Below are 26946 nucleotides of genomic sequence, written 5' to 3' on the forward strand. Positions count from 1 at the left end.
GAGCCTGATGTGGGACTCGATCCCAGGACCCTGTGATCATGACCTGAGCTGAAGGCAGCGGCTTAACCCACTGAGCCACCCAGGCGCCCCGAAACAAAATGTTTTTAAAAGGTCTTTTTTTTTTTTTTTAATTTTCTAGGGGTGCCTGGATGACTTAGTTGTTTAAGCAGATGTTTGCCTTTGGGTGAGGTCATGATTCCAGTGTACAGGGATCCAGCCCTGCATGGGACTACTTGCACCCCAAGGAGCTTGCTTCTTCCTCTCCCTTTGCACGTGATTCCCCCTGCTTGTGTGCTTCTTCTTCTCTCTGTCTCTCTCTCTATCTCTCTCTTGCTGTCAATAAACAAAATAAAATCTTTTACTAAATAAATAAATAAATTTCTAAACCTACTTTCAGTTTAGGTCCCTTAACAAAAATTGCTACTGCTTCATTTTAAAAAAATAGGATAATTTAGAAAGATGCTTCCAGAGTTAAAAAGCTGTTTAGTTTCTTTGTCAGGATTAAATATAGAAGTGCTTTAAAAAGTAAAAGAAAAAATATGCTATATTAACTCTAATCACACTATAACTTTGGTGGTTATATCAAGATAATGAAAAGTGATTTTAAAGCAAATTTCATTATCAGACATAAAGATCAAGTCAAAATTACAGAAGCGTAAAAGGATGAATTCATCAGGGAGTATAATAATTCTTGACTTTTAATACTTAATAACAGATTTGGGAATATATAGGGAAAAACTAAGAACAAAAATCATAACTTCTGGGACGCCTGGGTTGCTCAGTTGGTTGGACGACTGCCTTCGGCTCAGGTCATGATCCTGGAGTCCCGGGATCGAGTCCCGCATCGGACTCCCAGCTCCATGGGGAGTCTGCTTCTCTCTCTGACCTTCTCCTCGTTCATGCTCTCTCTCACTGTCTCTCTCTCAAGTAAATAAATAAAATCTTTAAAAAAAATCATAACTTCTACCTTGGAAGACAAATGGAAAAAAAATTTCAACACCCTTATTTTAAGATTATATAGACAAATGGTCATCACATTGGTAAGATATGTAAGACTTGAACAAAATGATCAACTAACTAGATATGCTTGATATTACATTACAGTAACTGAGGTCAGTCTTTGGTGAATCACAGAAACAGGTGGAGTTGTCAAACAAAGGAATCTTTGTTTACTACATACAAGGAGATCACAGGGAATAAGTTCCAAAGCCTTGACTGTTTGAACAGGAGAGAGATTTTTATTTAGTATTTAAGATGAATACTCAGAAGGGAGAGTTTTATTATCCCGTGTATGGTTGGTCATAAGGTTGTGGATGCATGCACATCCACATATGTATTTGTGCAATGTGTATTGCATGTTCACCTGAATGAAGCTTGTATTCCACCGAGGGCAGAAACTTCAACGTTAGAATAAAGCAGAGGTAACTGTTGGACAAGGGAAAGGGACTCTGCAGGCTTCAAAAGCAGATATAAACTAGATGGGGTCTTGGGCTTATTTTCTGGTACAAGGAATGCAAGGCCTTGATTACTTTTGAAATAGCACTAGGAGTTTTACCACTGATTTATTGTCTAAAGATAAGGATTTACAGTTAAGGTCCCATTTATGATTTGACTGGTAGGGTCTGAATCATTTTTAAAATTGTTTTGACTATTACTTGAAACCTATAGTAGTACTTGGGATATGTGTTGTGTCTTCTGTGAACATGTGCTATTTTTAGATTAGATAATTTCTGTCTCGAACCCCTGTTAATTTGTTTGTTTTTGTTTATTTGATAGTGGTTTCAGTAAATGGATATATCTGAAAAATTGCAAAGCCACTATTAAAATAAGTTATGATTATATATAGCATGGAATTGCACATTCCTCCTTTGAATCTGACAGAGCTTCACCATATCCTTAACAATTGGGGAAAAACATGCTATTATTTTTCTTTATAAAATTTCTCCTGTTAGGCTGTGATGGTTGTCATCAGCAGTAACTCCTCTGAAGGCTTTGTCAAAAGAGTTGAAAAAATTGGAAAGGTGTGAATGAAGCTGTTTGCTGAATATAAAGAAAAGAGCATTGAAGTACAATTCACACTCTTACTTCTCCTTCTATGCATTCAGATGTTTGACATTTGAAAAGTTTGCTTCTAGAAGAGATGCCCTATATAATTCTTACTTTAAGGAGCAAGTTGCTTTTATAATTTTTTTATTATTCTACCATTCAAGTATTTCCATTAAATTAAATTCAATACAATGGTATTGTAAAAAAAAAATCAAAAGTGCAGCCAGTATTCAATTCCTGGGCTAAATAATTTTAGAAAGCTTTGTGTTATTGAACCTACAGGGTTTTTCTGTAGTTTTAACTCTTTCTTTCTGTGATTTTTCCCATTAGTCACGTAAGTGACTGCAATATAACAGACATTGAGGATAAAGAAGGACTGAATAGAACAATCCTTGGCCTCATGAAGTTGAGAATCTAGCAAGGGAGTCAAGCAATTCAATCATTCAGAGACAATTTATTGAGTGCCTGGCCTAAGATGAGCACAACAAAACCCTAGCCCAGAGGAATCATTTTAATGGGAGAGATAGATAATAGGTAAGCCAACGTTAAAAAAAAAAAAATCGTACTGGTTTTTCTTTAATAGAGAAGCATATTTGAACTAAATAAGCACATTTTAAAAAGAGCAGTGATTGAGAAGAGGTTTTTTAACTGAGTGGTCCGAAAGGGCCTCCCTGAAAAAGTCTGTTTTGAACAGATTTCTGAATAATATCAGCTAGGAAGCTGTGTAAAAATCTCAGGGATGGGTGATTTTTCCAGTCAAAAAACTGTAAAGGCACCAAAGTCACAATAGAGCTATAAGTTTCTCTAATAAAGTAACTTCTGACAAAGAATGAGAAGAATTAACTAACCCAGGTTTGAAAGAAAAGGGACAGACTTTCTATGGAATTCATATTTAATTAAAGCTCTAAAGGACAAAAATACAATAGAGCAAAATTCTGGTCATGCTGATATACCTAACGAAAGTTCATAAACAAGGTGTGGGTAGCAAAGAGTGTGTGGGAATGTTGGTAAGAACAGTGGGGAAGAGTCCTCCCTGAACATGTTCTTAAATGAAGCAATTCTTGTGTTGTTTTAAAGGGTAAATTGGAGTTTGCCTAAGTGATTAGAGAAGGATGCCTCAGCTTATGAAAGTTCAAAGCCATAAAGATGTGATAAACTACTGCAGATATTTTCATGTATATTTGTTGTTGCTTCTAGTAATGGTGATCTAAAAACTCCTACTTAAGACAACTAAAAATCCAGACAAAATAGCTTTTAAAGTTAAAAATATCAGAATGATTATAAAAATAAGTGAGGGATTACTGGGCCAAAATATGAAATACAATGAGAGCCTAGAGATATATGCCCTGAAGCCATTTTAGCTATGAGAGCATTTGAAACTGCTAAAACACACTGAGCTGTGTTGTTAATAGACTCTTGATACTAGAGAAACAAAATTCAAAATCCAGCAGCAATCAAATTTGAGGACTTTGGTACAACCCAAATTTAAGTTGAGATCCCCAAAGCACAAGGAGAAGCAGAAATAAGACTATAGCCTACCTTGCCTTCTGTGTAAACTGAGAAGGCCAATCACTGAATTTGGAGTATGATTGTCTTGTAGAGTCTCAGATATAAGAGAAAATCCTGCGAAGGAGGACCATACCATTATTATAGCTCTTAATTATCCCTACTCAATAAGAGTTTCAAATATAATGTCTTGAACATAGCAAAATGTAACAAAGCACACAAAGAAAAACCATTAACAAGATTTGATAGACAAAATGGGATTAAGTATGATGTTAAAATGATCAATAAAGATTGTAAAATGGCTTGATTACTCTGCTCAAAGAAATGAGAGGGGAAGCAAATTGAACAAAAAACTGAAACTAAAAATGATATTGAGAAAGGTTTTATAAATGAACAAATGGATACTCTAGAACTTTAAAGATATGACAGCTAATTTAAGATACCACAGGGGTGCCTGGGTGGCTCACTTAATTAAACCTCCAATTCTTTTTCCTTTTTTTTTTTAACACCTTAATTTTATTTTATCTCTTTCAATTTGGCTCAGGTCATGATGTCAGGGTTGTGAAATAGAGCCCAGATGACAAGCAGGCAGAGAGGCAGGCAGAGAGAGAAGAGGAAGCAGGCTTCGTGCTGAGCAGAGAGCCTGATGCGGGGCTCGATCCCAGGACCCAGCGGCTTAACCCACTGAGCTACCCAGGCACCCCTAACATTGGATTTTTGATAGGAATTGGATTTACAGATGGTTTTCGGTAGTATGGACATTTTAACAATGTTAATTCTTACCATTCATAAATATGAGCTATGTTTTCATTTGTGTCTCCTTCAATTTCTTTATCAATGTCATAGTTTATGGAGTACAGATCTTTCATCTTCTTAGTTAAATCTATTCCTAAGTATTTTATTATTTTTGATGCTATTGTGAATTAGATTGTTTTCTTTATTTTTTCAGATAGTTCATCATTAGAGTGTTAAAATGCTCCTGTCTTATGCTTACTTTGGCAGCACATATACTAAAATTGGAATGATGCAGAGAAGATTAGCGTGATCACTGAACAAGGATGACATGAAAAACTGGGAAGCATTCCATATTAAAAAAAATGAAACAAAACAAAATTCTTGTCTTTTATATATTGATCTTGTATTTGGCAGCTTTACTAAATTTGTTTATTCAAATTTTTTTGTGAAGTTTTTAGGATTTTTAACATGTAAGTTCATGTTATCCAAAAAAAGAAAATTTTACTTCTTCCTTTTTTTTTTTTTTTTTTTTGGAGTCTCTTATTTCTTTGTGTTCCTTGTTTCTCTGGCTAGGACATCCAGTACTATGTCAAATGAGAGTAGTGGAAGTGGACACACTTGTCTTTCTTCTGATCTTTAAGGGGAAAACTTTCAAACGTTTTTGATTGAATATGAGATTAGCTCTGGGCTTGCAATATGTGTTTTTTCTTTAATGGATTTTTTAAATTATTTTTAAAAAATTTTTTATAAACATATAATGTGTTTTTATCCCTAGGGGTACAGGTCTGTGAATCACCAGGTTCACACATTTCACAGCACTCACCATCACTCACCATAGCACCTGCCCTCCCCAATGTCCATACCCCCACCATCCTCTCCCAACACACCTCCCCCCAGCAACCCTCAGTCTGTTTTGTGAGATTCAGTCTTTTATGGTTTGTCTCCCTCCCAATCCCATCTTCTTTTATTTTTCTTTTCATACGCCCGAAACCGCCTATGTTGCATCTCCACTTCATCATATCAGGGAGATCATATGATAGTTGTCTTTCTCAGATTGATTTATTTCGCCAAGCATAATACCCTCTAGTTCCATCCACGTCATCACAAATAGCAGGATTTCATTTCTTTTGATGGCTGCATAGCATTCCATTGTACATATATACCACATCTTATTTATTGATTCATCTGTTGAAGGACATTTAGGTTCTTTCCATAGTTTAAGTATTGTGGACATTGCTGCTATAAACATTTGGGTGCATGTGCCCCTTCAGAATGCCACGTTTGTATCTGTAGGGTATATACCCAGAACTACAAGCACTGGGTCATAGGGTAGTTCTATTTTCAGCTTTTTGAGGCACGTCCACGCTGTTTTCCAGAGTGGTTGCACCAGCTTGCATTCCCACGTACAGTGTAGGAGGGTTGCCCTTTCTCCACATCCTCGCCAGCATCTGTCATTGACTGACTTGTTCATTTTAGCCATTCTGAACGGTGTGAGGTGGTATCTCATTCTGGTTTTGATTTGTATTTCCCTGATGCCGAGTGAGGTGGAGCATTTTTTCATGTGTCTGTTGGCCATTTGGATGTATTCTTTGCAGAAATGTCTGTTCATGTCCTCTGCCCATTTCTTCATTGGATTATTTGTTCTTAGGGTGTTGAGTTTGATAAGCTCTTTATAGATTTTGGATACTGGCCCTTTATCTGGTATGTCATTTGCAAATATCTTCTCCCAGATAACTTCTGACAGTCATCTTTTGGCTTTGTTAACTGTTTCCTTTGCAGTGCAAAAGCTTTTTGATCTGATGAAATCCCAATAGTTCATTCTTGCCCTTGCTTCCCTTGCCTTTGGCGATGTTCCTAGGAAGAAGTTGCTGCTGCTGAGGTCAAAGAGGTTGCTACCTGTTCTCTCCTCAAGGACTATGATGGATTCCTTTCTCACATTATGCTTCTTCATCCATTTCCAGACTATTTTAATGTATGGTGGAAGGAAATGGTCCAATTTCATTTTTCTGCTTGTGGCTGTTCAATTTTCCAAACCCCAAGGCCAACGGCTCCTTCTCTACCCCGGCGGTGGCGTGCTGTGCCTTCCCCAGACTTGCTCCTGGGGAGCGTAGTGACAGACGTGTGCAGCCATGCTTCTCTCTCAGGCAGAGGGGAAGCTAGGGCAAAGAGTATTTCGCTCCATGCGGGTATCTTCCACAGTGCTACGGAAACTAACTCAGGCAAGCAGTAGCATCCCCAAACCCAACCCTGGTTTCCCAACGAATGCTGTGCTTTCCCAGGGGAGATGCCCAGTCAAAGAGGATTTCGCTCCACGTGGGTTTATTACACCGTGCTGTGGAGACTAGGGAAGAGCCCCGGGAGAGCTGGTGCCTCTTGGGCCTTGCTTTCCCGGGCTCCAAGTTCGCGCCCGGGGTTCACCTTGCTAAGCCGAACTAAGCAGACACAGTCACAACCGTGCAGTAGCGCGCTTAGCCTAGGATGGCACTCTATGCACACTACCATCTCCCGTGTAGGCATCACTTGGCCTTTCACTCTGGGGCTCAGGCGGACTCGTGGACTAGGCCAGTGCTTTCCCCAAAGGAAAGGGGAAGTGACAGGATCCCTGCACACTGCCCGTGCACTGAATAGGGAGCTTTGGGGGACTATCCCCACTCCTACCCCTTAAACCGCGTGCCTCCTTCAAGCTTATACATCCTGGAGGAAGACAGCATCTGATGGCCAGGTCTTTCTGGGAGTTGTTTCTCGAGTTCAGGGTAGGCACCTTGTGGCAGGCCCATGGCTCCACCACGGACAGGTGGCCAAGGAGCTGTTGTCTCCTTGGGCCCAAAGGCTCAGGACAGGCATGCTTTCTACCCAGACTCCTTACTCAGAGTGGAGCCCTTTCCCCTGCCCTAATCTTCCCCTCGTGTCTCCTTAGCAGCCAGGCTTCCGTCGCTCTGCAGTGACAGACGTGTCCCTTTCCTTAAGGCTCTTTCCACAGGCGCCACCGCGCTTCTCTCTCAGGCACAGGGGATGCCCAGACAAAGAAGGTTTCGCTCCATGCGGGTTTATTACACCGTGCTGTGGAGACTAGCTCTGGCAAGCAGCAGGCAGCATCCCACAGACCCGACTCTGATTTCCCAAAGAATGCTGTGCTTTCCCAGAGGGGATGCCACAGCAAAGAGGCATTAGCCCTATGCGGGTTTCTCCCATCGTGCTGCCAATACTAGGCTAAGGCAAGCAACAAAAGCAGCCCACAGAACCGACTCTGATTTCCCAGCGACTGCTATGCTTTCACAGAGGTTTTCAGCTAGGCCCGAACCGCACTTCGCTGCTGCTTCCTCAGCAATGCTTTGGTCGTTCGCTCTGTCGCGGCAGGGAAGAAGAGCCACGGGAGAGCTGGTGCCTCTTGGGCCTTGATTTCCAGGGCTCCAAGTTCCCACCCGGGGTTCACCTTGCTAAGCCGAACTAAGCAGACACAGTCACAACCCTGCAGCAGCCTGCGTGGCCTAGCATGGCACTCTATGCCTATTACCATCTCCTGGCATAGGTAAGGCTTTGCCTTTTGCTCTGGTGCTCAGGCGGACTCGGGGTCAAGGCCAGTGCCTTCAACACAGGAGAGAGGCAGCGACAGGATCCCTGCAAACCGCCTGGGCACTGTGATGGGGAACTGTGGGGGACTGTCTCCACTCCTGCCCAGGCACACCCCCTGCCACCCACCATGCTGCAACATCTTGGTGGAAGGTGGCATCTGACTGCCCGTTTCTCCATGGGGTTGTTTCTGTGAGTTCCGGGTTTGGAACCTGGTGGCAAGCCCAAGTCTGCCCTTGGGACAGGTGGCCAAGGAGATGCTTTCCCTTTGGGACCAGAGGCACAGGACAGGCCTGTCTACTGCCCAGACTCCTTCCTCAGAGTGGAGCACACGCCCCTGCCCTAGTCGTCCCCTCATGTATCCTTAGCAGGCAGGCTTCCATCTCTCCGCACAGGGAGCGGGTGACACTTGTCTTGCCACCGGCCTGCTGTGCGTGCCACGGCAAGCTATCCTGCTTCCCGAGCTTTTGCCGAACCCAAGGCCAAGGGCTCCTTCTTTTCCCCGGGGGCTGCGTGCTGTGCCTTCCCCACACTTGCTCCTGGGGAGCGCGGTGACAGACGTGTGCAACCATGCTTCTCTCTCAGGCAGAGGAGATGCTAGGGCAAAGAGGATTTCGCTCCATGCGGGTATCATCCACCGTGCTGCGGAGACTCGCTCAGGCAAGCAGCAGCAGCATCCCCAAACCCAACTCTGGTTTCCCAACCAATGCTGTGCTTTCCCAGGGGAGATGCCCAGGCAAAGAGGCTTTCGCTGTATCACTCATAAGTCTTAACTTGAAATAGATTAAAGTCTTAAAGGTGATGCATGAAACTAAATTTCCTAAAGGAAAACATAGGAAAAATTCTCCTTGACAGTGGTCTTGCCAATAGTTTTTTGGATACCGGATCAAAAACACAAGGGAAAAAAGCAAAAATAAATAAATGGTATTACATCAAACTAAAGTTTCTGCATTGCCAAAAAAAAAGAGAGAATGAAAACACAATCCACAGACTGTAAGAAAATACTTACAAATCTTATATCTGAAAAGAGGTTAATAACCAACAGATACAAATAGAAAAAAATATATAATTTAAAAAATAGCAAAAGGATCTCAATAGACTTTTTTTTTTTTCAAAAAAGTTATATAAATGACCATCAGGAACATTAAAAAGTGCTCAACGTAAAAAACTCAGAGCAAAGTCCTTATGTTGTTGTTGTTGTTGTTGTTTACCTCTGAAAAACACAGCAAGATATTAGAATATATACTACCAAAAAATTGAAACTAACAAATTTTGGTAAATATTGGGGAAAATGGGGAACTTATGCACTGTGATAGGGATATAGATTTGTATGGAAAACAGTATAGAGATGATTCATATTATTAAAAGTAAAATTACCATATGATTCAGTAATCCCACTTCTAGGTATCTATCTAAAGGAAACGAAGTCACTGTTCAAAGACATATCTGCACTCTGATGTTTATTATAAAATTATTAACTGTAAGCAAGAGATGGAAATAACTTCAGTATCCATTAATGGATGAATGAATAAAATAAGTATGGTAAATATATACTATGGAATACTACTTAATCATGAAAAATTAAGAAATACTGCCATTTACAACAGTATGGATGGATCTTGAAGGTATTATACTAAGTGAAATATTTCATAGATTTTATATATTTTTTTAATTTATGTATTATGATATCCCTTACATAGAGAATCTGAGGAAAAGGAAAACTAATGGAAACTTAGAGTTGAGTTGACAAGGGGTGAACCTGGGGTGGAGTAAGGTGGTCAAAGGGTGCAAACTTGCAACTATAATATGAAAAAGTTCTGGGGATCTAGTGTACAGCATGATGATCATAGTTAATAAAATATACATACTTTTTTTATTGTGCTTCCCTTTATTAAACTTTGCATATATCACATTCTTACAAGTTGAAAGTTTATAGCAATCTTGTATAAAAGAGGTCTGCTGCCACCATTTTTCTAACAACATTTGTTCATTTTGTGTCTCTCTGTCACATGTTGGTAATTCTTGCAATATTTCAAGTTTTCTCATTATTATTGTATTTGTTATGGTGATCTGTGATCAGTAATTATGACCCACTGAAAACTCTGAACTAGTTTACTTAAGGTATATACATTGTTTTTCTTTAAAAACATAATGCTTTTGAACAGTACAGTATAGTGTTTATTTTTTATATGCACTGGGAAACATAATTTTTATATGCACTGGGAAACCAAAAAAAATAATAATTTGACTTAGTTTATTGAGATAATCACTTTATTGAGGCAGTCTGGAACAAAACCCACAAGACCTCTGAAGTTTATCTCTACTGTACTATATACATAAAAGTTGCTAAGAGAGTAGATCTTAAAATTCCTTACGATACATGCATGAAAAACAGTGGTAACTATACGAGATAGTAGAAGTATTAACATTTTTATGTAGATTATATTGCAATAAAGTTGTATACCAATTTATCAAATTATACAAAATTTACACAATGTTAAAAGTTTGCAATGTTATAAGAAATCATTTCTTAAATTTACAAATATGTCGATTTTTTTCAATAAAGCTGGAAAAAACTTTTTGTAGAATTAATCTATTTTTCAAAAAAGGAAGTAAGGCAGTAGAAACTGCAACTAACTCTGAAATAATAGAATATAAAATCCATTTTCGTTATATACACTGTGACAAAAACTATTACTTAGTTTACAATGGAGCAGTACTTATGAAGCATGAAGGATGGTCTATAAATAAGGCTGAAAGAGCTCAGTTTTAAGGTTTAAATTTAAAATCTTCTTTTGAAATACTAAACTGACCACCCAGTTTTCCAAACATCAATGTCTTAACTGCATGAATTTATTTCATACAACTCTATAATCTAGTTTCATAAGAAAGCAGCATGCAAATTTTGAATAAGACAGACTTGCTTAAGTTTCTTTATGTTCAACAGTAAAGGATACCTCCCTAAAAATAAATAGAAGAAAAATCAGCATATTTATTATGATAATTATTATTCATAATGAGATTCATATTGAATTAGGGAATATATATCCTCAGAGGGGGTAAAGTAAAATGAAATTTATTTTGGTAAATGTGTCTATGAATAGCCAATACAATGCCTCAATATAAATGAATATTACCATTTTGAACAATTTAATTACTATTACTAGAATTATTATAAGTATAAAAATAGCTATCATTTTAGCATGGAATAGGAGACTCTCATGCTCCATGCTTCATCACATCCACACAACAACGCTGCATAATAAGTATTATCATCACCATTTCATGGGTGAAAAAACTGAGGCTAACACATTTAGATAACTGGTTTATGATTACATGGCTAGTAAAGATGCATCACACTAATTTAGGCTTTATGATTTCAGAATTGTGCTCTTTCCACTGCACATTCTATTACTCTGTAAATACTTGGCCTGTTTTCATTTGGTTCTTTAATTTTTTCATGTGGTGATGGCTTAAAGCTTCATTTAAAGGAAGCTTAGAAATTTCATTTATCCAAAAGCTCCCAAGAATTAAAAATGTCATGGATCTAATGTAGACATGGATATCATTAGTTAATGGGTAACTATATATTTTCCACTCTAGTGAGATAACAATCAGAGTATTTTTCTAAGTTTTAGTCTCTCAGTGTTAAAAAGGACTTTGTTAAAATAGAAATATTTAGACAAAGGTGATCAAAAGTCTGGATCAGGTCACCTTAAGATAAATATTAGGAAACTGAGGAAACAAATGGAGATTTGAACACTGAGCTAGGATATAATGAATGGTTTCAAGTATTTAGTAGAGTATAGAAAAGCCCTTTAAAGCCTGGTCTTAGCCTAGCATTGCAGCTTCTGGGATATCTGTCTATCATCTATCTATCTAGATATAAATTTGAAAACTTTTTTAACTTAAAGATTTTGAGAAATAGAACATAATCAGCACCATAGAAGATCTGTTTATGATAACAACCTAGCCCCTCCTCCCAGTTTGTTTATATTCTCTCTTATTTAATGTAACATTGTGCAAATAGACCGCTACTGATCTGCCGTTATCAATGAAATAGCTATAATCATCTGTTTGCATATCCTGGTGAAAATATTCATTGAGTTCCATGTTGTATTTCTAGGAATGGACCAAATTTTAATTTTTTTTTAAGTTTTATAATATTGTCCAACTTACCTCAAATATTTTTATTATGGGCACTTTCATTCTTTCACATTCTTGCAAGGCAATTTTACTGTTACCCAATATGGTAAGTGTGTAATAGTATGTCATTTTAGGTTTTAATTTATTTTTAATTTAATTTAATTTAATTCCAGATTCATAATAAAGATAAACAGTTTTTATATATGAGTGGCCATTTGGATTACCCTTTCTGTAAAGTACATGATCAAATCTTTTGATATCTTAACATTTTGTCATACTGACTTCTTTAATAGTAGATTTTCTGAATGAACTTTTAGCTGTGTAGGTCTTCTCTATTTTATATTGAACTTGTTTTCATTTCAAAATCTTTATATTTATTTTCATAATCTGCTTTTATTTTGCTTTGTCTATTATCTATCTATCTATCTATTTATTTCCAACCAAGAGAGAGCGAGCAAGTGAGAGCGCAGGGAGGGATAGAAAAAGAAGGGAAAAGAATCTTAAGCAGGCTCCAGGCTCAGCACAGAGCCCACTCTGGGCTCTATTTCACAACCCTGACATCATGACCTGAGCCAAATTGAAAGAGATAAAATAAAATTAAGGTGTTAAAAAAAAAAAGGAAAAAGAATTGGAGGTTTAATTAAGTGAGCCACCCAGGCACCCCTGTGGTATCTTAAATTAGCTGTCATATCTTTAAAGTTCTAGAGTATCCATTTGTTCATTTATAAAACCTTTCTCAATATCATTTTTAGTTTCAGTTTTTTGTTCAATTTGCTTCCCCTCTCATTTCTTTGAGCAGAGTAATCAAGCCATTTTACAATCTTTATTGATCATTTTAACATCATACTTAATCCCATTTTGTCTATCAAATCTTGTTAATGGTTTTTCTTTGTGTGCTTTGTTACATTTTGCTATGTTCAAGACATTATATTTGAAACTCTTATTGAGTAGGGATAATTAAGAGCTATAATAATGGTATGGTCCTCCTTCGCAGGATTTTCTCTTATATCTGAGACTCTACAAGACAATCATACTCCAAATTCAGTGATTGGCCTTCTCAGTTTACACAGAAGGCAAGGTAGGCTATAGTCTTATTTCTGCTTCTCCTTGTGCTTTGGGGATCTCAACTTAAATTTGGGTTGTACCAAAGTCCTCAAATTTGATTGCTGCTGGATTTTGAATTTTGTTTCTCTAGTATCAAGAGTCTATTAACAACACAGCTCAGTGTGTTTTAGCAGTTTCAAATGCTCTCATAGCTAAAATGGCTTCAGGGCATATATCTCTAGGCTCTCATTGTATTTCGTATTTTGGCCCAGTAATCCCTCACTTATTTTTATAATCATTCTGATATTTTTAACTTTAAAAGCTATTTTGTCTGGATTTTTAGTTGTCTTAAGTAGGAGTTTTTAGATCACCATTACTAGAAGCAACAACAAATATACATGAAAATATCTGCAGTAGTTTATCACATCTTTATGGCTTTGAACTTCCATAAGCTGAGGCATCCTTCTCTAATCACTTAGGCAAACTCCAATTTACCCTTTAAAACAACACAAGAATTGCTTCATTTAAGAACATGTTCAGGGAGGACTCTTCCCCACTGTTCTTACCAACATTCCCACACACTCTTTGCTACCCACACCTTGTTTATGAACTTTCGTTAGGTATATCAGCATGACCAGAATTTTGCTCTATTGTATTTTTGTCCTTTAGAGCTTTAATTAAATATGAATTCCATAGAAAGTCTGTCCCTTTTCTTTCAAACCTGGGTTAGTTAATTCTTCTCATTCTTTGTCAGAAGTTACTTTATTAGAGAAACTTATAGCTCTATTGTGACTTTGGTGCCTTTACAGTTTTTTGACTGGAAAAATCATCCATCCCTGAGATTTTACACAGCTTCCTAGCTGATATTATTCAGAAATCTGTTCAAAACAGACTTTTTCAGGGAGGCCCTTTCGGACCACTCAGTTAAAAAACCTCTTCTCAATCACTGCTCTTTTTAAAATGTGCTTATTTAGTTCAAATATGCTTCTCTATTAAAGAAAAACCAGTACGATTTTTTTTTTTTTTAACGTTGGCTTACCTATTATCTATCTCTCCCATTAAAATGATTCCTCTGGGCTAGGGTTTTGTTGTGCTCATCTTAGGCCAGGCACTCAATAAATTGTCTCTGAATGATTGAATTGCTTGACTCCCTTGCTAGATTCTCAACTTCATGAGGCCAAGGATTGTTCTATTCAGTCCTTCTTTATCCTCAATGTCTGTTATATTGCAGTCACTTACGTGACTAATGGGAAAAATCACAGAAAGAAAGAGTTAAAACTACAGAAAAACCCTGTAGGTTCAATAACACAAAGCTTTCTAAAATTATTTAGCCCAGGAATTGAATACTGGCTGCACTTTTGATTTTTTTTACAATACCATTGTATTGAATTTAATTTAATGGAAATACTTGAATGGTAGAATAATAAAAAAAATTATAAAAGCAACTTGCTCCTTAAAGTAGAATTGTATAGGGCATCTCTTCTAGAAGCAAAATTTTCAAATGTCAAACATCTGAAAGCATAGAAGGAGAAGTAAGAGTGTGAATTGTACTTCAATGCTCTTTTCTTTATATTCAGCAAACAGCTTCATTCACACCTTTCCAATTTTTTCAACTCTTTTGACAAAGCCTTCAGAGGAGTTACTGCTGATGACAACCATCACAGCCTAACAGGAGAAATTTTATAAAGAAAAATAATAGCATGTTTTTCCCAAATTGTTAAGGATATGGTGAAGCTCTGTCAGTTTCAAAGGAGGAATGTGCAATTCCATGCTTATATAATCATAACTTATTTTAATAGTGGCTTTGCAATTTTTCAGATATATCCATTTACTGAAACCACTATCAAATAAACAAAAACAAACAAATTAACAGGGGTTCGAGACAGAAATTATCTAATCTAAAAATAGCACATGTTCACAGAAGACACAACACATATCCCAAGTACTACTATAGGTTTCAAGTAATAGTCAAAACAATAGTAAAAATGATTCAGACCCTACCAGTCAAATCATAAATGGGACCTTAACTGTAAATCCTTATCTTTAGATCAAAGCGGGTAATTGGGTGCTGAAGATACATTACAGAACTAATATGTTATAGAACTCCTCTGAAATGAGTCATTTATTCCATCACTTTTCCTGCACAGCTGCTGACCCATGTTTTGGTTCCTGGAAACAGCTGCTACCCTGTCATACTTCTTAAAAGCACATATATTGATAACTCTACTCATTCCTCCATTCCTCTGTGACTGTCACTGTGTTAATATGTGGAGTCAGCTGACTCACTTGTGGTGGTAATAAAGTAGATGCGTTTGCAAAGTATTTTGTTATATCTAAAAATGCAAAAACCAAATTACATTGAAATCATAAGGGGTGTTTCAGGGAGAGCTGTAGGATGTGGTTTCTTGTGTAATCCACAGAGATTAGCTCCAACACATATTCAAACTCTCCTCTAGGAGCAACCTTAGTGGTAAAGCAAGAAGATAAACAGATGTATACACACCCTGGCACAAAATTATCACTTATGTTTGGCTTCCTAGTTTCCTCGTGTTACTTATTTATCTTAACTTCTCTCTGAAATCAGGGAACACAGAATCTCTCAATCAGTTGACATTTTTCTACTGAATTACCCAATAGTCTGATCATACCCCTAAGACTTTTTAAAATTATTTCACTCATAATCCCAAATCTGCTTTGCTTCCTCATCTTAGTACACTGTAATTTGATTTCAAAATGAGGACAGTTGTCAGTAATGCCACATTCATTAATCTCTTTTACAATTCCATGTGCTTATAACTATGAAGATATGTTAATAACATCCATTCCAATAAGCCACCCTAAATTTATTATCATGAAACAAGACCTCAAGAAAGAGAATTCAAAATCATCCATGTATTTGCAACTTATTGCAATAAAGCCTTTATCAATAGACTTCCCTGTGCACATGGTGGGCAAATTGCTGGTGAAAACCAGCCAGATCTATTACAAGCTTTCTCATGGCTTCTAGGTAACCCAAGTGAGCCTTTATTGATACTGGGAAGGAATAAAGCAGGGAAGAGATAAACAGTGCTGTAAGAATTGGCTAGACAAAAGTAATGACTCTCATTACAAAGTGAGTATTTTAAAGCAAAAGAGCCTGTTGGGAATATTGTTTTATAAAATAGTGTTTTTTTTTAATTAACTTTTAAAAATTCAATTAGGTAACATATAGTGTACCATTAGTTTCAAATGTAGATTTCAGTTATTCATCCATAGCATATAATAGCTAATGCTCAGTACTTACTGTTATAGCTTCTTGAAAGCAGAATTTTAAACCACTGAGCCACCCAGGCACCCTTGAAAGCAGAGTTTTAGATCACATTTTCTGATTACTTCCATGTTGTACAACACTTTCCTGCTAGCAACCTTCAAAACATACTGTTTGTTAGAGGAATTTCTTTAATAATAAATAAATAGGAATTTATTTAAATTTATAAATATATAAAATAATTAGGAATTTATTTAAATTTATTTAAATATTGCACACTGTTTCATTGTTCATAAATAAGGTGATGATATTATAGACATTAGTTGGTAGCACTGATATATCACTTTCTTTTTACTTCTCAGTGCATTCTCTTTACACAAAATAGATATATCTTTTAAAAGAATCTGAATCTGTGGCAACCTTTTAAAAAACCCTATACAGTAAAGTTTATCATTTTAAGTAATCTCAATTATCTTCCTCAACTGTGATAGTATATCCTTCTATCTAGGCCAGATATTGTATGAGGGATTTGAAGAGACATACTTTTCTAAATTTCACTTTTCTCATCTGCAAAATGCTTATCATGATCCTACAATTTTTTGATGAAAATTTATTTATTTATTTTAAGATTTTATTTCTTTATCAGAGAGAGTGGGCGAGAGAGCAAGCACAGGCAGACAGAATGGCAGGCAGAGGCAGAGGGAGAAGCAGGCTCCCGGCCGAGCAAGGAGCCCGATGCGGGACTCGATCCCAGGATGCTGGGATCATGACCTGAGCCAAAGGCAGCTGCTTAACCAATAAGCCACCCAGGCGTCCCTTTGGATGAAAATTTAATCTGTATAAACAATATATTTGCTGTAATGCGTGGTTCATGGAAAACATCTTATTTAATTATAAGCAACAACAGTATTAGAAATTAAGTAAATGTGTCTATAATATTTAAAGTTTTAACACATAATTCCAGTGCTTTGCCTTATTTTCTCAAATCCCTTTACCACTTTCACTGACAGAGTCAAATGTACTTTTTCTACTAGTAGCCAGCTCTTTGTCTTTTGTCAGAAAGATGCCCTTGTGAATTATTTATAATAGAGATATTAGCAATAATAATAATAATAATAATAATAATAAATAGCAATGAAAATGTTAAAAAAAAGTTTTCTTAACTAATTAGGGTTCTTAGACATCAATTAGAGGAACCACCTCTGGCAAGCAAATTAATCTGCAAGACATTCCCAGAATTAACAAGTCAGTCAGATACAGGGTTGTCCGTAGACTGAAAGGTGAAGCAAAAGGACTAGGTTTGGAAAATAGGTAAGGACAGTGAAAAAAGTGATCAAATTTTTGGGCAAAATAAATTGTTAGGTGTCCTTTCATTTTTTTTTTTAAAGATTTTTTCTTTATTTATCTGACAGAGATCACAAGTAGGCAGAGAGGCAGGCAGAGAGAGAGGAGGAAGCAGGCTACCTGCAGAGCAGAAAGCCCGATGTGGGGTTCGATCCCAGGACCCCGGGATCATGAACCGAGCCGAAGGCAGAGGCCTAACCCACTGAGCCACCCAGGTGCCCCCTCTTAGGTGTCCTTTCAATGGAGTCCTGTTCATTATGTAGCAGAAACTCTGGAGATTATCTCAATCCATTGGAGTCACCCCGTTTATTAGCTTGCTATTGACAAAGTTATTTACAAACTGTAGAGCAAGAGGTTATAATGTAGAAAACTGATGGTAATGCACAAGATTCTTGTTAACAATAATGCAAGTTAGTGATTTTTCATTAGAAAACATAAATTCTATAACCCAAATTATGGGCCCAGAGCACTTCTGCTGCACAACTCTGCTTATATCCCAAATAACCATGTGAACTAGTTTTAATATCTGCTTCTCTTATTAATTTTTGAATAAAAATTCTTGACACAAGTATTTTATAATTGTGTGATAATCATGCATTTAATTTCTTGGAGAACAAAACACACTTTAGCATAACTAGGTTCGTTCACAGAACCAGCCTTGATAACACACTTCTATATGTTAGAAATGATGTAAGAAATGTAGAATATTGGGCACTTGTTTGGTATTCTTTGCCATGTTTTGCAATATCTAAAAAGAGATCAGTGAACTTGGACTGGAGTTAGTAGACATGGAAGAAAATAAAATATTACAGAGAAGAATACTCTGTGGTCCACAACCTAAACGGGCTGGGATTCCCATCATTTGGATCCCTGTAGCTTTACAAAAGTCAATTAAATTTTTGTATCTCCGATTAAAGTTGATTCCCCAGTACTTTTTCAAACATCTCTTGTAAAGTATTGTTTCCCAGAAAAAAAGGGATTTTGCACATGTATCTGCCTTTGTCTCTGGTCATGATCTCAGTCAGGATTCTGGGATCGAGCCCCATATCGGGCTTCCTGCTCATTAGGGAGTATACTTCTCAGTCTCTCTCTGCAGCTACATCCCCTGCCCCACTCATGCTCTCTCTCTCTCTCAAATAAATAAATAAATACAATCTTTAATTTTTTAATTAAAAATAAGATAAATAAAATAAAATAAAAAGTCTGGTCTTACTGCCCCATTTAGCTCCTTTTTTTTTTTGAGTTGTATTTAAAGCAGCATGAGAGAGCGTGAGGCTCTCAAACTTAAAAAAAAAAAAAGGAAAAAATTGAGTTTTGTTAGGATTTAAGATCTTGTCTGCTAGACAAAAACGTTGGCTTTGTTAACATGTGAAAATTAACAAAAGAGAATAAGAATTCTAATAATTTTTGTAGAAATTAAAAATTTCCTCCAACCCAATTACATACAGACCCATTAAGTAAATTCATTCCAATGTCCGAAACCAACCTTTTCTAATAGTAATGCATCTGTGTAAACAGGGTCAACCCAAGGAATAAATAAATATTATTATTTTCTTTCCTGTCTCTTCCACAGTCACATCTGGTATATTGGTAGCAAGCCAATTATCTATCTTATAAGACATGATATCATAAGGAAGGGTATTCTGTCCATTTGGAACAACTGAAAATCATTGTAATTTTACCTTGGTGCAGTAACTTGAGATGGCACAGTGTGGGTTATGAATATATTTTATTTTTTTTACTGGGAAGAAGAGATTATAGAGATATTGGTTATCCAAGAGAGACTGACAGGTGTTGATAGTTGCCAGGTCAATATCCATCTACTTTTTCCTTTAATATCAGAAAGCACTGAGGGATTGACAACAAGGAAACTTAAAACAACATCAAATATTTTATTGTCTCTTTTCTAGTTACATTGTAACCATATGACAAAGTATCAGTCATACAAGATATCATTCTCTTTTACCTCTATCTTTCTGCCAGAAATGTGGGCTTAATAGTGAGAACTCCAACAGCAATTTTTGCAACTATGAATAAAAAGCCATGAAAACCTCTAAGATAGTTCACTTGACTTTCTTAAGACTCTGAACCAACACCAGAAAACACTCTCTGTAGTCTTCTTGTTAAATGAAATTGACAGTCTACTACCTACAGCAAAATGTAAATCTTAATTGAAATATGTCCTCTCAGCTGTGCTTAAGCAACTGAGTCCTGAGCTTTTCAGGTTTTCAGTCTGAAAGAGTACACCTCTGGTGCTCTGAAAGGGAAGAGAAAGGACACCCTGTTCTCCATATAAATTAAAGAAGAGAAATCTGTGCATTTAAGTGGGCCATATAAAATTTATCAAGCAATTATCTCCTAACTCCTTCCTATCCAAATTACCTGATATGCTCTCCCTACTCCTTTATTCCACGTTACTGCCTTTTCCAGGATTCTGTATCACATCACAACATGTCTTCTGTTATTTCCTTCTTGCAAGCTAGTTTTGTTTTCCCCATCTAAAAAAATCAACAATCATTGTGTATTTCAATTCACATTTTCCTCAAATGCATTGATTCTTATTATCTATTACTCTTTTCTCATACTCAGTGTCTTTGTCTTTATGGGGTTTGTACTTTGCTTTTCCCCATCCTTTACTGCCATTATATAATCAAATCTAATAACTTCTTAGAGAAAGTTAGAAATTCCTGCATAGCCACACGTGAACACAAAGTCACTGATTTTTAGCAAACCTATAAGATAGTCAGACATCCATTCAATTTCTTTTTTTTAAGATTTTATTTATTTATTTGACAGAGAGAGATGACAAGCAGGCAGAGAGGCAGGCAGAGAGAGAGGAGGAAGCAGGCTCCCTGCTGAGCAGAGAGCCTGATTTGGGGCTCGGTCCCAGGACCCTGGGATCATGACCAGAGCCGAAGGCAGCGGCTTAACCCACTGAGCCACCCAGGCGTCCCTCCATTCAATTTCTTAACTGAGTCCCAAATGCATCCTGACTTCTAACCTAAACCTAAGTTCTACTTCTTACACGTTGTTATATGACCAATTTCTTTCAGTTCAGTATTTTGTAACATTTAAATATTAATCAATTGATGCTTTGTTTGTGTATTTCTATGAAAATAATTTGAATACTGTAGATTTATTGTTATATTTATAGATTTATAATCAAAGTTTCATCAGTTGAAGTTTTTGGAAATTTCAGATATAATGATTAACCTAAAATGATACTGCCTCAAATCCCTCTGATATCAAGGCCCAACACCTGATTATAGCCAAACCTGTGGTGGATAGTTCCATGGGAAATTGCAGTTACTTAACACTGATAGCATCTCGTGTTCTCTCTCTCATTTTAGAATGTCTCCAACACAACCCAAAAGTGTAGGAGAGTTAATGTCCTCTGAGGACAGCTCTCAGTGAAGTGGAAATCAGAACCATAGGTAAAATGGTCAGTTTTCAGGTCTTCATGAGGACAACTTAAAGAAGTTTCTCAGGACCTTTCAGTAAAAGCAAGCCTTCATTTTCTATCCACAACAATTATATCAACAATGTACCTCTTTGACAAAGTTGCTTCTTCACTGTATCACTTTCCCATTCTTTTCTACCTTGGATAATCTCCCAGATAAACTAACAGTACTCAAATCCTTTGTCCTACTCTTTGCTCTCAGGATAAATGGAGCCAAAAGACTTAGATTAATATCAAGTTCTGAATGGGATCTTAGAGCTATTTCTGTCCAGATTTTCATAAACATAGGGACCTTTGAATTATCAGGCTATAAATAAGTTCTAAATGGGGGGGGGCAAAAGCAAAAAGTAGAAATTTTTATGTTTGATTTTTAATCATGATTAATTGACTTTATTGATTATTAAAAATACTAACATTATAAAAGTGTGGATCTTTGTAAAACAATGTCATAATGTAAGAAAGAAGTTGCATAGTCCTTTTGAGAATATTAAACCAAGTGTTCAGGTGCCATCTAATTTCTTGTTTAATCCAGAACTTTGGTGTGCATCATCTTGAGGAATAGGATTTTGAAGTCCAGACAGACTAACAGAAAACTGATCATAATGTGTGTGTTTATATTTCTGCTTTTGTTGTAAAAATCAAAGTGCGATTGCTGGTTTAAAATGGTAAAACTAATAATGTTCATGGACTCTATTATAAATTTTCTAGTTGTATGGGAAGAATCCAAGAAACATAGAATTAATTGATTTGCAAATCCTCAAAGAGCTACAGGATCAGGTAGTGGTATGTTCTGATTCAACAGCATCATAATGCAGCATTTTATATGTGTGGCTAATGGATATTTTCATGAATGTTTGCTAGCTAGTCAGCCAATACAGAGAAATATTAGGTAGGGTAATTACTCACAGTTGTGTTTAATAAAATGAGAGAAAATTATCAAATGACAGTAATAATAATAATCCTATAGCAGGCTAAATAATTCAATGATAATTACAAGTATTAATCTAGCTTTCTTCCCTGATTATGACTCTTCTCTCCTTTATCATAATGGGAGTAGCTGATTGTCTGCAATAAATTGTGAAAACCCAGCAGTGACTTTGGCAGTGAAGGCCTCCCATCAATTTTGATAGGTTAAAATTATTCTGGTTGGTCTTGAGCAAATGTGTCAATTTTTTTTTTTCTGTGTGTGTCATAAAAGACAGAGGCAATAGTAAATTCTTGCTGTTATTCCATGGAGCCAATAAAATCATACTGCCAACAAGAGGCTGTTGACACCGTAAGTGTAGTTAACTGTCTTGAAATACTAGGCCTGGAAATAAAATTCCAATATTTCACATAACCTCTTTTTTTTTAAAGAAAAAAACAAAACAACTATACTGCTTACATTTAGGGCCCTGCTGTTGTGTAACTATTTTTGTACATGTCTACTGTAAGTGTATATATATATTTTTTTTTTTCTGTGCAATAAATTCATTTAGAGATAAATTTGGATTGCAAATTATTTTGGGGGAGGCATGGTATTTGTGGCTAGTCTTACAAGTAAAAAGGACTAAAAGAAAGAAGAAAAACATTTTTTATTACAGCATACTTACATCTGTCCAAAGTACTTATTTACTATAATACTGACTAATGTATAATACTGTACACAAAGAAAGAAGTTAAATGAGTTATAATTCAGTCGAAGTATAGCTGGCCATTTTAAAACTTACCACTGAATCTTTCTGGTATGAAATGTGATATCTGGCAATCTGGTCCAGTTCATTACATCAGGTCATTTGTATGTTCTTATTACCATTTTGATAGCATAGCACATTTTATAACCCAGACATTTTACAATGGAACTATGATGCATGTATTTTCAAAAGTATAGACATACATGAAGCTATGAGGTCAAAAAAGATGAATGTCCGTAGTACCATATAGACTCAACAAATAAAAGTGTCCAAGGCTCTGAGTGAGATTTATGAATATTGTATAAGATTAGGCCAACATGTGGTTTTGATATAAATAATCTGTTCTTAAATTAGAATTACAATCGTTGAGTACAGTGTTGAAAATGGCAGATAGATTTTAGCTATCTTTGCTCACTAGGGAAAATGGAAAAATGTTTAGTTGGGTCAGATTTTCACTTAACTTCTGAAAAATCTTACGTTTGAGAGAACCCTTCTGAAATAAGAATCCTTAAAGACATAACCCCTTTGGCACAAGTTTTCAAGAAACTTGTTTGATGTTGTAGACAATTATATGGCACACGTACTGTTCTAGATGTTTCATGCCAATAATATGTAAGCCATACCAAAGCTACATATACATATAGAGATGTTCCTCAGCTTACAAGGGGGCTATGTACAGAGAAACACATAAAAAATTGAAAATGCATTTAATACCCCTAAACTATCAAATAACATAGCTTACCTTAAGCTTATTTAAACATACTCAGAACACTTACATTTGCCTGCATTTGGGCAAAATCATCTTAAGCAAAGCCTATTTTATAACAAAGTATCAAATATCACATGCAATTTATTAAATATTACCCTAAAAAAAGAAGAATGGTTATATATAGAATGCTTGTAAGAATATCCCGTGTTCACCCCTGTAATCTTCTAGCTGACTGGGAGCTGTGGCTCACTGCCGCTGCCCAGCATCACAAGATGGCACCATACCACATGTCACTGGCCCTTTTTATAAAGACCCAAATTCAAAATTCAAAGTACAGTTTCTACCGAATCACTTTCACTTTCACATCATTGCCAAATATATCATAAGTTGAATCATTGTAAATCAGGAGCCATCTTATTTGAAAGTTAAATCACAGTCACCCATATACACACAAAAAAGGCCTTCATGTAGGGCCATCTATGGATCTCTAAACAACATAGCATGATATATCAACAGCAAAAAATGGATGTGAAGGGGACAATTGCTTTGCATCAGTACTCTGAGCAGTAACATACATGGCCTTACTCACCTAGCAGAACTCCAGAGCTAGCTGATGGCAAGGAATTTTACAAATGTTTGCTGAACAGATTAACCACTATTATTTTTAAATTAGTGTGCATATCCGTTTTCTAAAGATATGTTAATTTATTTTATTGACTTATTACAAAACAAAATAATTTCCTCTTATTTAAGTGGCAGGTAAATAGAATTCTTTTTAATTTAAATCAAATGGCTTTTTAGGGAAAATATACTAAAAATTCTGAAACTTGTATTGCTTATGAATCTTTTATTGGAATCCTTATCCAGTTGTATTTTTCAAGTTTTTCCTAAATAATCTTCAATGAATTGAAAATATTTTTTGGATTTTATTCAAGGCTATTAACACACAATTTTACTTTGTTAAATATAGTGCTAAACTTTCAACCAAAACGTTGTGTCTTTTTTTTTCCACTACCACATCCTCCATCTACTGACTGGATTCTCTCCCCAACTAGCACATATATACCATTGTCTATCTTTAGGATGAGTAAGGGTCATCTTTTGTCTTTATTGTATTCCTCATATGCTTCTGAACTTGTTGAATTTTAATATAGTCACACCATAAGCATCACATATTGGATTCCCCTTTAAATAGTAAACAGTGCACAACCAGAGTATACCTTCAAAGCTATCAGTATACTTACTCTGATATATTATTTTTGTATTTTTGTAAATTAAAATAATTAAATTATAGAACAAGAGTTTCAGGTGGTAGGTGTTATAAGTTTTACCCAAACTGACTTTGGTCAAACTCGTTTTTGTCATCATATATGTCAAGTAGTTTTCTCGGGTTTATTTTTAGAATATCCTTGTATAATGAATATTTACACTGATATCTAGTATAAAAATCTTGCAATTTATTTTAGAAACATTAAGATATTGAAAATCAATCTATTTCTTTAATTCATTAAAGACATTTTTGGCTTGTTTCCAGTACTTTCTTACTTGTTAAAAAATGAATTTGAAGTAGTCTGGTATTCATTATTATATGGCACTTTCCCTTTGGTGAATACAAAGACGATATTCTATATTAGCTATCTGAGAAGAATTTATTTTTTTAATTTTATTTATTTGTAAGAGAGAGAGTGAGAGAGAGCACAAGCAGGGGGAGCAGCAGGGTGAGGGAGAAGCAAACTCCTGGCTAAGCAGGGAATCTGTTGCAGAACTGAGTACCAGGACCCTAAGATCATGACTCGAGCTAAACGCTCAGACGTTTAACTGACTGAGCCACACAGGTGTCCCAATCTGAGAAGAGTTCTGTATGTTATTCCTATTAATATGCAGGTTAAATCTAGGTAATTAACTTAATATTTTAGTGGCTATTACATAGATAGCACTATGTTCCAGGCAGAGAGTAAGAAATAAATATTAAATCAACCATATTCTATGCATTCTAAATGAAAATAATTAATCAATCATAATAAATCCTTCAATTTATGGAATATCAACTTATAAGCTTTCCTCCATATGAACAATGCCAAATACCAGAAAAAAGGTTCATCTAATACAAATAAAGGATAGAATTAAAGAATTCTGGTAAGCCATTTAATTTTGAAAAATGGTGTTCTATTCTTGCTGAGTGTGGTTTTCAGTTACATAATATCTGGTAAGTGTAGAAGTAACATGAGTGTTACGTGAGATGAGAAATGGTATATAATCAAGATATTTTTAAAAGTACAGATAAATACAAATTTGTAAACATAGCATTATGGAGGAGTAAAAAGAAATGATAGCTACACACACTAAAGTGAATAAAACTTGGAAAGCTAATACAGAAGTAAAACAAGGACAGTGCAAAAAGTATGGTACATTTTTATGAAGTTCAAACAAATTCTGTGAAACCATAGATGGACTTAAAGATACTATTATGTATCAAATATTGTAAAAATTAAGCAAGGAAATAGCAAACATAAAATAACCAAAGCATACAAACTTGGGTAGATACAATAGGTGTGATCATGTCTACTTCATAAAGATATGAGTTAATAGATAAATAGAAGTAACTAGACTTTTTAGAAGTTAATAAAACTTTGCCTGTTATTTCTTAGTAATATAAAATATATGGTTTTCTAACAAAAACGTTTATCTTAAAAATATTTAAAAATAAATTTCAGGCTACTCCTAAGGTTCTATTTACTTTTCCACTGAAGGAAAAGCTGGTTGTTGTAGTTGTAGTTGTAGTTGTTTGTTTGTTTTAGTCTCCTCCTAGTTTTTATTATTATAATGTGGAATGAGGAATGTTAGATTGAAAAGTGAATTATTTTATAGACAAAAATCATTACTTGATTCACCTCCTGGTACAGCAGATGGAACTCCTGAAAATATGCCCTTTTGCCTTATGGAAGAGTAAAAGTTATGCTTACTTCTGAAACATACTTGGTGGTGGCCCTAAATAGTGACACCATAGTAAACATTTTGAATATTTGCAATTAATTTTTATAGTCATAGGGCTCCAAAAGGCACTGCTGGTATCTTAGCAGGTATTTCAATAAAACTAATAGATGCCTGACTGTTTAAAAATATTAACAAGGCACAAAACATGGCAGAAGTATTGTCCTCAGATATTATTTTTTTCCATATGCTCCTGATTCCAGACATGACAAGTTATTTTTTTAAATATTTTTTATAAAAGATTTTATTTATTTATTTGACAGAGATCACAATTAGGCAGAGTCAGGCAGAGAGAGAGAGGAGGAAGCAGGCTCCCTGCTGAGCTGAGAGCCCGATGTGGGACTCAATCCAAGGATCCTGGGATCATGACCTGAGCCGAAGGCAGAGGCTTTAACCCACTGAGCCACCCAGGCGCCCCCATGACAAGTTATTTTTGATAGATATATATATACAATGTATTTTCCAGTTATAAGAA

General features: G+C 35.8%; 1 non-coding gene across 1 annotated transcript; it reads left to right on the plus strand.

Annotated features, from left to right (window-relative positions):
• Positions 1-4538: 4538 nt before the first annotated feature.
• Positions 4539-4645, plus strand: LOC131840027 (U6 spliceosomal RNA). The gene has a single exon (XR_009357147.1). It is a non-coding gene; the product is annotated as a U6 spliceosomal RNA (small nuclear RNA).
• Positions 4646-26946: the final 22301 nt, after the last annotated feature.

This window comes from Mustela lutreola, chromosome 8 (genome assembly GCF_030435805.1).
Source record: "Mustela lutreola isolate mMusLut2 chromosome 8, mMusLut2.pri, whole genome shotgun sequence".
Taxonomy (NCBI): domain Eukaryota; kingdom Metazoa; phylum Chordata; class Mammalia; order Carnivora; family Mustelidae; genus Mustela; species Mustela lutreola.